Source organism: Eriocheir sinensis, unplaced genomic scaffold (genome assembly GCF_024679095.1).
Source record: "Eriocheir sinensis breed Jianghai 21 unplaced genomic scaffold, ASM2467909v1 Scaffold914, whole genome shotgun sequence".
NCBI lineage: Eukaryota > Metazoa > Arthropoda > Malacostraca > Decapoda > Varunidae > Eriocheir > Eriocheir sinensis.
The window spans coordinates 29,871-41,276 of NW_026112291.1; the positions used below are offsets into that span (position 1 = coordinate 29,871).

Here is an 11,406-nt window from a genome sequence, read left to right on the forward strand (position 1 = left end):
TGCCATACAGCAGGAGGCGTAACATACGTGTGGGTTTTCAAGCAAAATCTGGTAACCTATCTACATTATTGGGGCTATTTCCTTGCAAATGGGGACTTTCCTGGGAGAGTACATCACGGCTAAGCCATTTCTGGTCTCGAAATTGCGATACAGCACCTACCGGTCGAGATAGCCCTGTCTCGTTCTGTCTCTTTCTTATCTGTGTTATGTAAAGGTTGGCCTCTAACAATACATGCAAAAACATATGTAACTGTACCTAATGGGGTATTAAGAAATGTTTCAAATGTTTTAAATGTTTCAAATGTTCTGTCTTTACCTCAGTTAATTCATTCTTCCTCATATATATATCTTGATTGGCCTCTCATCTTTTTAATTAATCCTCGATCGCGCTCTCTTAATCATCCCAGCCAGCTGTTCCTCATAGTGGCACTCACACACTTGTGCACAATTTTCCTTACATACCAAGATACACTTATAATCGTCAGCCAACTCTAATATAAATTCTTTCTCCCACTCCTCTTTATAATAGTTCTGTGTCTCTTATCTCTGTGTGTTCTGTCTTTACCTCACAGTTCATCATTTCTCTCTATCTCATAATTGTTGCCTTGTGTCCAGTTCTGTCTCTTATCTCTGTGTGTTCTGTCTTTACCTCACAGTTCATCATTTCTCTCTATCTCATAATTGTTGCCTTGTGTCCAGTTCTGTCTCTCTTTGTGTGTTCTGTCTTTACCTCACAGTTCATCATTTCTCTACCTCATAATTGTTGCCTTAATTATGTCTAGTTCTGTATCTTATCTCTGTGTGTTCTGTCTTTACCTCACAGTTCATCATTTCTCTCTATCTCATAATTCTTTCCTTAATTATGTCTAGTTCTGTTGTGTGTTCTGTCTTTACCTCACAGTTCATCATTTCTCTCTATCTCATAATTGTTGCATTATGTCTAGTTCTGTCTCTCTTATCTCTGTGTGTTCTGTCTTTACCTCACAGTTCATCATTTCTCTCTATCTCATAATTCTTGCCTTAATTATGTCTAGTTCTGTCTCTTATCTCTGTGTGTTCTGTCTTTACCTCACAGTTCATCATTTCTCTCTATCTCATAATTCTTGCCTTATGTCTAGTTCTGTCTCTTATCTCTGTGTGTTCTGTCTTTACCTCACAGTTCATCATTTCTCTCTATCTCATAATTCTTGCCTTAATTATGTCTAGTTCTGTCTCTCTCTTATCTCTGTGTGTTCTGTCTTTACCTCACAGTTCATCATTTCTCTGTATCTCATAATTCTTGCCTTATGTCTAGTTCTGTCTCTTATCTCTGTGTGTTCTGTCTTTACCTCACAGTTCATCATTTCTCTCTATCTCATAATTCTTGTCTTATGTCTAGTTCTGTCTCTTATCTCTGTGTGTTCTGTCTTTACCTCACAGTTCATCATTTCTCTGTATCTCATAATTCTTGTCTTATGTCTAGTTCTGTCTCTTATCTCTGTGTGTTCTCCAAATCATCCCATCACTTAAGAACCTCCCTTATGAAGAGCGGCTGAGAAGACTTAACATTCCCAAGCAGGAGGATAGGAGAGAGAGAGGGGACATGATCGAAGTCTTCAAAATAATGAGTGGCATGGAAAACATTGATAAACACACACTTTTCCAAACCACAAACACAACACGAAGTGGCCTCTCCAAACAAATATACAAACAGATGCAACATTACGCAAACATAACACACTTTCACGCACAGAGTTATAAATACATGGAACTCGCCACCAGAACATGTAGTAAATGCTACATCCACAACATCATTCAAAAACAAATATGACAAACACAAAACAGATGAATATGGAGGCGGGCAACAGGATCTATGTAGATCATATGTAAATCCCGTGGATTTTACTGGTAAGTCTGTTCTGTCTTTACCTTACTTGGGTGTCTATCTTAGCTTTAATAAATTGAGTTGATCACATTTCCATATTACTTCCATAATTCATACACAGAATCTGCCATAATTTATAGGCAAATTCCATAATTTTAACATTGCGGCACAACAATTTGGTCCGGCTGGCGTCATGCCCAGAAGAAGAAGAAGAAGAGTAGGTTCAAGCGCCGCCCTGCGAAACGACATAAACATTACTTTTTCTCGTGTTTTCCTTCAAACTACAATGAAGAGAAGATCCACAGCCTGTAAGAAGAGGGTGGAGAGGACAGTGACGGCCAGGAAAAGGAAGAAAAACCGCAGAGAAGCCTTCATATGACGAAAGTGCCCTTCCACCACTACCACAACCACCAAATCACCACACTGAGGTATCTTAGTACGATATAATTTACTTACTGATGTGACGTGACATCTTCATTTCCTACACTGAAGAAGGAAAATGTTATTATTGAAAAATGTTTTAGATAGGTATGTTGAAGTTAGTTTACTGGTAGGTTTTCAGGGTAGGCCTATGCATGGATAAGCTATAACTGAGTATTAGAAACAAATCAGTACTAGACAAGTGGAGGAAGAGGCCTGCTGTTGATGTGCCGAGGACCCCCAGTGGGTTAGGTAATTGGTACCGTCAAAGGCCTATAACAAATGTGTTGACAAAATCCTTTAATATTAAGCTAGAGTTACCATTTTTTGGTTACAACATGGCCTATAGGCATAACAGAAGTGACCAAAGTTTGATGCACTTAGGACTTATACTTCCTGAGTTATGACAAAGTGTTGTGTTTCTCGGATTCCTGGAAAATGATATTTTTGAAGTATAAAATCTCCCAGAATGCTTATTTATGGGGGGATTTTGAAAATAAAAAATACACCCCTTGTGACATAAACACGCCACCTGTCCGCTTGTCAAAACCAATATTTTTTGTCCCTGAAGGCTGTACAGGGACCTAGGGAAAATAGAGGGAGTTGAGGGGAGCAGAGCATTAAGATAGGTTAGAGCTGTGTGTAGTACGAGCCTCCCATAGCTCAGAGGGGCCAGTCTTAGGCAGACTGGTTAAGGAGTATTACGCGGCTCTCCCGTCTCGGTGGGCGCCGATTTAATCCCCGGGGCCGGCAAAACCTTTCCTTGTCTGGATTAATTTCTTGTGTGTCTAGTTACACACTGTGCTCGTGTGAGAGTGTAGAAAAGAGAAAATTCAGGGCGTTTCATGTGGTCCACAACAGGGATATCATGTGCTGGCCCCAGGCACTGAAAAGTCACTCATTTAGTGGTACATAGGGTGCTTCGTGGTGCAGTGGTTAGCACACTCGGCTCATGGCCGAGAGAGTCCAGGTTTGATTCCCGGGCGGAGTGGAAAAATTTGGGCGGCTTTTCTGATACCCTATGCCCCTAACCACCCAGCAGTGAATGGGTACCAGGTATTAATCGGGGGTTGTGTCCCGTCTCCTGGGGTCTGTTCCCTTCTATTATTCCTTCCCCTTCTGTCTCTCTCCGGCATATAACCACAGATGTTGCGCCAACTGAATGAAACTTTCCAACTGTTCCCTTCTCCTATAATTCCTTCCCCTTCTGTCTCTCTCCGGCATATGACCACAGATGTTGCTCCAACTGAAAGAAACTTTCCAACTGTTCCCTTCTCCTATAATTCCTTCCCCTTCTGTCCCTCTCCAGCATATGACCATAGATGTTGTGCCGACTAAACGAAACTTTCCAACTTTAGTGGTACATAGAAAGTAACATTGCCTCCAGAGTAAATATCATCATGTCTTGCACAGAAATAAATAGTCAGGGTCTCAGAAATAACAGGCTACCCATTCCTCAACAATACACATTATTATTATTATTATTATTATTATTATTATTATTATTATTATTATTATTATTATTATTATTATTTCTACTTCAATTTTTATTTCTTCATAGCTTACACTGGTATAGGAAACTACCTTTATCATATTTGTTATTATTATTATTATTATTATTATTATTATTATTATTATTTCAGTGTGAAGATGTCAGGTCGCGATGTGTTGGTCCATCGGCGCACCTTCCAGAATGCCAACCAGGTGGTGGAGTTGACCACACGCACCATTCCCAAGGCTCAACACCACCAGCGAGGACATCAACACCAATCACCACCACCACCACCACCTTTCGCTCGTAACTACTGCAACAAAAAACAAGAACAACACCACCTTGAAATACACCACCACTCAACACCATTCACCACCACCACCAACACCACCAACACCACCACCAGGGTGTTCTATGAAGGGTTTAGTGTCCATGTCATCAAGTCCATCTCCCTCAGTCTGTTCTGGAACCATTTTAGTTGCAGTTCTCTGTATCCTTTCCATCTCTACATATATAGTCCAGCACCTCTTCCCACAAGCTGTTCCATTGTTAACACTTCTATGTGAAAAGCTTTACTTTTTCCAGTCACTCAAACAGGTTCCTTTATTAAGTTTCTTTCCGTGTCCTCTCAGCCCCTGCGTTACTGCCGCTAAGAAGAGATCATCTCTGTCCACCTCATCAAACAGGGGTCTTCGTGGTGCAGTGGTTAGCACACTCAGCTCATGACCGAGAGAGCCCGGGTTCGATTCCCGGGCGGAGTGGAAAAATTTGGGCGGCTTTTCCGATACCCTACGCCCCTGTCCACCCAGCAGTGAATGGGTACCAGGTATTAATCGGGGGTTGTGTCCCGTCTCCTGGGGTCTGTTCCCTTCTCCTATAATTCCTTCCCCTTCTGTCTCTCCCTGGCATATGACCACAGATGTTGCACCCAATAAACAAAACTTTCCAACTTTTTCCTCATCAAACTTATTTACCAACTTGTACAGTGTGATCAAATCTCCTCTCTCCCTTCTTTGTTCCAGTGTCATCAAGTCCATCTCCCTCAATCTGTCTTCATACGTCATATTCGAGAGTTCTGGGACCATTTTAGTTGCAATTCTCTGCCTTGAGTCCAACATAATCTGCCTTTGTGTAGTTTTTCCTTTTTTCCTTATATGCCTCATCTCAATATTCATATCCTTCCATAGTTTTCATCTGTAATAGTTGATGGCCACTCTTTCCTAAGGGGCACTCATCACTGACTCCTTCATCTAACTCAACATTTTTTGTGAAAATTAGGTCAAGTCTTGATGGTTGGTCATCCCCTCTCAGCCTTGTTTCTCCTTTAACCCACTGTATCAACAGTTTATCACATCAGGTGTGTGTGTGTGTGTGTGTGTGTGTGTGTGTGTGTGTGTGTGTGTATATTTACCTAGTTATAGTTTCACAGGCCTGGGCTTACGCTGGTGTGGTTCCGTCTCCATATCTGCATTTATCCAACTTTCCCTTAAAGCTTTGCACACACTCCTCGCCAATACTACATCCTCACTTAGTCTGTTCCAAACCTCTATATTTCTTTGCGGGAAGCTATATTTCTTTATGTCTCTCAAGCATCTTCCCTTCCTCAATCTTTTACTGTGTCCTCGTGTGTTCCTCTTGGTGGTAATTTCTTCTTTTAGTATTAACTCCTCGTTGTCTACTTCTTCCATTTTGCTCAATAATTTGTAGATTTGTATTAGGTCTCCCGTTTCTCTTCTTTGTTCTAGTGTTGGTAGGTCCATTTCCTTTAGTCTCTCCTCGTATGTCAATCCCTGGAACCATTTTTGTTGCCATCTTTTGTATTCTTTCTAGTTTCTTGATGTGTTTCTTCTTATGGGGAGACCACACTGCCTCTGCATGTGTGTGTGTGTGTGTGTGTGTGTGTGTGTGTGTGTGTGTGTGTGTGTGTGTGTGTAAGATTGACTGACTGATGAATGAATAACTGCGATTAATTAGGCTGGTATTACAAGAGACTTTCCCTGCTCACATCAGATATTTCTAAAGGTCAAAGGGGGATATCAGTCAGGTTCTAATGAGTGTTTTTCAGGCTCATGGTACAGAAGAAGGGTTAAACTACCACCAGGGTCATAAAACTACTCCTGGAAATGCCCACAACTCCTGCGAAAGCCTTGTCAAATAGGTGTTCTTGGGCAGTGAAATGTTTTGTAATACGACCCCAAGTAAATAACTTTCTGATGGAGTGGATGATTGACTTGGCATCTTGTAGCTTTACTCTCAGGCATTTCAAGTTCCTGACTGATGTACTAATACCCCCTCAGATTGGCTACAGTGAAGGACGTGGCAGCCAGTCAGAGAGTGTACTGAAACTCCTGCTGTGAGCTACTCCTGAGGGTCAAGACCTGCACCCTCACCACCCCTGTAAAGGATGCCCAGCTGACCCAACCCTCCACGGTGAGTCTGTCCCACTTAATGTTGCAAGAGTTATCCGGTATACCTTCACTCTCTCATGCTTTCCCTATGTCCTGTGCTGTCCAACTTAATAATGTGAGAGTTAACTGGTGTTTTCACTATCATCTTTTTAGAGTGTCTGATTAAAAAACTAATGCAGGAGTAATGGTGTTTTTTGTTCCTGTTGGGTGCCTGGACCTATCAGCTGTCTTGTGCTGTCCAACTTATTAATGCAAGAGTCATGGTGTTTTTTGTTCCTGTTGGGTGCCTGGACCTATCAGCTGTCTTGTGCTGTCCAACTTATTAATGCAAGAATTGGCCTGTATCTTCACTCTTAACCCCTTCACTACGGCCGGGCCAAAACAGCGCCCTGTGCCATATCCGGGATCGCCACGCGCGGCAAATTTCAAATGTCGCTATTGAATATAACAAGTTTTCAGCCATACGCTCAACATAATCATCATGTATTATATATGAAAACATGCAGAATGGACTGTATTGGCTATACAGGCAGCCCCATGCTTGGCCACTCGTTGAACTGTCAAAGCAGTACTTTCCATAGAATTCAAGTTATGTACTAGAGTGCATCTGAGGCTGCCTCCAGGATACAAGGCCTTGGCAGAGTCACCGCTCCGAGCCTACGACCGATCCCTTATTACCTCTACTCGATTTCCTGACACTACTATTTGACCTGGAGAAAAACTGAAATCGGGTAGGAGTGAAGTGTGTGCAATATCATCGGCTTGGAGCGATGGCGGCACCATGGCCGTGTATCTCGGAGACAGCTTCAGACACACACTATTCTATAACTTGAAATCTATGGAAAGTACAGCTTGGAGTTGAGTGGCCACATGTGGCGCTGCCTGTATAGCCAATACGGTCCATTAAATGGTGCACATAAAGAAACTCACTACGGCTGGGCCAAAACAGCGCCCCGCACCGTATCTGGGATCGCCGCGCGCGCCAAATTTCAAATGTCGCTATTAAATATAACAAGTTTTCAGCCATAAACTCAACACAATCATCATGTATTACATAAGAAAACATGCAGAATTAAATGGTGCACATAGAAAAACATAAATTAATTGATAATTTTGAGATGTAAGCATAAATATAGAGATAAAATAACTTGTATATTGGTTAAAGCAAGCCAGGACGCAGTATGCGCGTCCTCGGATATGGTACGGGGGCACACAAGGACACAGTATACACGTCCTCGTGTTGAAAGGGTTAAGCCTTCCCTGTGTCCTGTGCTGTCACCTCTGTAATGCAAGTGGTGGACAATATGAGATACCCTTTGCCTCACAGTTAATGGCCACATAATGAGGTAGAGGAATGAGATAAAATTCATATAAAGCCGTATTTTTGAAAAGGGGAAGGGAGGACTCAAGTGATAAAAGATGGCTTTATTTTGTACACTTTTTATTCCTTTTTAAATAAGAACACCATACATAGCAGGCAGTAGCTTAGCCAGTAGACTATTAGTGCTGCCTTGGAGAATCTTGGAACCATTTGCTGAACTGAGTGCAGACCAACGTGGCTCACATGAAGCACTTACGAGACTTGGCAACAGAAAACTCCTCAGTTGTATCCTTGACGTGCTAATTTCCCTCAGTAACTCGTGCTGCTCAATACTCATTAGAGAGAGGTGGTTCAATCTTGTTTGAACCATACTGACTCTTACTTCTTGAGTCTAGTTAATTTTGGAAAGGAGCGTTCACCACTGCAGTTGGTAACCATTAGAGTTAAATAAATCTTCAACGCGATCTCGACATTAGGAGAACAAGACCCAAAAGAATTATCAACTCTCAGACGATACAATGTCATCTCGTAAAGGTCTTGTTGAGATCCAGCAACAGTACAGCCGGGTCGGACCGCAACAGCATTGATCCAACATTTCCCAAAATATATAAGGTACGTCAATTTTGCAGTATATTGACAGGCCAACATTCGCTGCAGATTTATCTTTACTTAGTGTTATGATAACCCCTCGAATGCTGGTCTGTAAATGTGCCGGCAACTTAATGTACACCTATTGAATACACACCAGCAGAGCGGTCGCTTCTGAAAATAAAAAAAAACTATTTTATACCCCTTTGTCATCACGATATATTATTATACTCAATACCCTACCAACGTACTACTGGCTTACTCATGAGTACAGATACTATTGATAAGAGGCCAAAACTACCACCATTTGACATGGTAAAAACAACAAAACTCACACTTAGATTCAGCTGTGCACTTGTGCCTCGACCGCCATTAAACCTTTTTTCTGTTATTGATATTTAATATAATCTATACTACTAAACTTTTATCTGCATTAACAGGTTAAGTATATTATGTATAACACACCCCTAACTTACCCTACAGACAGTCAAGGAAATACACATTTTAACCCGTCCGCTGCAATTGGCACGGATTTGGCTGTCACTGGTAGCTCTTACAAGTCAGGCACCAGTTAATCATTGCCATCTCTTACAAGTCAGGCACCAGTGAATCATTGCCATCTCTTACAAGTCAGGCACCAGTGAATCATTGCCATCTCTTACAAGTCAGGCACCAGTGAATCATTGCCATCTCTTACAAGTCAGGCACCAGTTAATCATTGCCATCTCTTACAAGTCAGGCACCAGTTAATCATTGCCATCTCTTACAAGTCAGGCACCAGTTAATCATTGCCATCTCTTACAAGTCAGGCGCCAGTGAATCATTGCCATCTCTTACAAGTCAGGCACCAGTGAATCATTGCCATCTCTTACAAGTCAGGCACCAGTGAATCATTGCCATCTCTTACAAGTCAGGCACCAGTTAATCATTGCCATCTCTTACTAGAAAGGCACCAGTTAATAATTGCCATCTCTTACAAGTCAGGCACCAGTTAATCATTGCCATCTCTTACAAGTCAGGCACCAGTTAATCATTGCCATCTCTTACAAGTCAGGCACCAGTTAATCATTGCCATCTCTTACAAGTCAGGCACCAGTTAATCATTGCCATCTCTTACAAGTCAGGCACCAGTTAATCATTGCCATCTCTTACAAGAAAAATATTCAAAATCATAAAAAAAGATAAACTATTGGTCCTACTTATGATTTTTATGTGAAAAACTCCTCTTGGGTAATGTATATTAAACTATGATTTCATTGGCCAAGTTTAATACAAGAAAATGTCCCCATAAGGCTGAGTAGTTAGCGTGCGGCCTTGCATTCTCCCTGTGCTGGAGGACGCGGCTTCACGCTGCCACCAGGGATTTTCCTGTCACCAGCGAGGGGCCTAAGACTACCCACATGCTGTCCTGAAGACCACCCAGCAACCCGGACTCTAGAGGAAACCGTCCAAGTAAATCAAGAATGAGTTCCAAGGGCAGCATGAGCCAAGATTAAATGGCATCACTATAAAAATTGCCTGCGCCATGAGGGGCTGGGGCTGACCACCAGGCCCCTGAAGAAGGCCTACCAGTGCTATAGGTGAACACGCAAAAAAAAAGTGGAAACAAAGAAGAATTTATGCAAAAAAAATAATTTCAGTCAAAAAAATCAATTTAAATAAGAAAAATCTCCTTTAAATCAAATAAATCGATTTTTTTGATTGTTTTTAGAAAAAACATAATGATTTTTTCCAACCCTGCCTCTCGGGAACTCTTGGGAGCTTTCTGTAACCTGGGAGAGCTCTTTGGAACCCCTGAGAACTCTTGGGAGCTTTCTGTAACCTGGGAGAGCTCTTTGGAACCCCTGAGAACTCTTGGGAGTTTTCCATAACTTAGGAGACTCTCGGAAATGCTTATGAAATCTGTTAAAACTCCCTCAAACTCTACAGAAAGGATCACCCCATATCCGCAGGTCCTGGTGGCACCCGACCCGAGCTACTGGTACTGCCGGAACCCCCTGGCTGGCGGATGAGATCTTCCTGACGGATGTGATGGCCAACTTCCTGACTGTGAGGATCGGGGAGTGCAAGAAGCGGCTGGGGGTTTTCAAGGACATGACTGACCCAAACCAGAATTCCCAGTGCTCGATTATGTGATGTGTGGTGATTGTGAATATGTCTTGACTTTGCTGGTGAAGGTTTCCATGGCGAATATGATCATACTGAAAAGATATTAGCATGAAAAGATATTGTTGTGCTGTGTTCGTGGGAATCCCGTAAGCAAACGTGGGTACAGCTATTAGTGGACGCAAAATGTTATTGTAAAGCCTGCTGGATACATTTGACAAGCATAGAAAACCACCTAAAAATTATAAGTTAAAACACTGTCATCACTTGCAGAAATGGAAGTCCAAACAATCTAAACTGATACTTCAAAGGAAGCCCACAGCCTTAGGATTACTTTAGGCATTTGGGTTTGAGTCTTGGTGCAAAGCCAGATTTTTAAGAAATTTATTTATAAAATTGTATGGGCCGTGAACACCTCGTGTATGACCCCCTGCTGCTCACAAGCCGTACACCAGTTAACCCGGTAGCAGCGACGGGACAAATTTGTGGCTTTACCATGTAGCAACGACGGGCCAAATTTGTGCCATGATTTAAACCCCCAAAAATAGATGATACATAAACTGATCACAAATGTTTTGATACATATTATGAAATGGTTTGTGTGAGGGGTGATTTTTTCTCATTTTTCTCGCTTAGAGGGACCATTAAGAAATATGATCCCCGCTGCTACCGGGTTGAAAAAAAAAGGCTTCCTATGGAGAAAAAATATTCTCTGGAGAAGCTCAAGAGATACTCATAGATGAAGGCCATTTCCTGAGGAGTATTATGCACTCTCTGTTATGCCTGTTAGGGCTAATACAGATTTTTAATGAATATTTTCCCACTGTAGTCTATTCCTTTGGGCAAGGCCACTCACGGCAGCTTAGTCCCAGCACCTCCACTTCCCCCTTCTGGCTGGGCAGCTCCGAGCAGGATGACGTAACCTCCTTGTCATGTTAAGTAGTCAACATAAAATGCATATCTAACACATAGAAATTAGCAGTTTGTGTTAGATATGCATTTTATGTTGACATTTTATTATTACTACTTACCTTTTTATGTTGTCTACTTAACATGACAAGCAGGTTACGTCATCCAGCTCGGAGCTACCCAGCCAGAAGGGGGAAGTGGAGTCGCTGGGACTAAGCTGCCGTGAGTGGCCTTGCCTAAAGGAATAGACTCTAGTAGTACTATGGTTGTGTCCAGCTCACCCAACAATTGAAACAAT

General features: G+C 42.0%; 1 long non-coding RNA gene across 1 annotated transcript; it reads left to right on the forward strand.

Annotated features, from left to right (window-relative positions):
- The first annotated feature begins 2,066 nt into the window (after positions 1-2,066).
- Positions 2,067-11,088, forward strand: LOC126994904 (uncharacterized). Its single transcript, XR_007749679.1, has 4 exons — positions 2,067-2,292; positions 3,928-4,082; positions 6,074-6,206; positions 10,046-11,088. It is a non-coding gene; the product is annotated as an uncharacterized LOC126994904 (long non-coding RNA).
- The last annotated feature ends 318 nt before the right edge of the window (positions 11,089-11,406 follow it).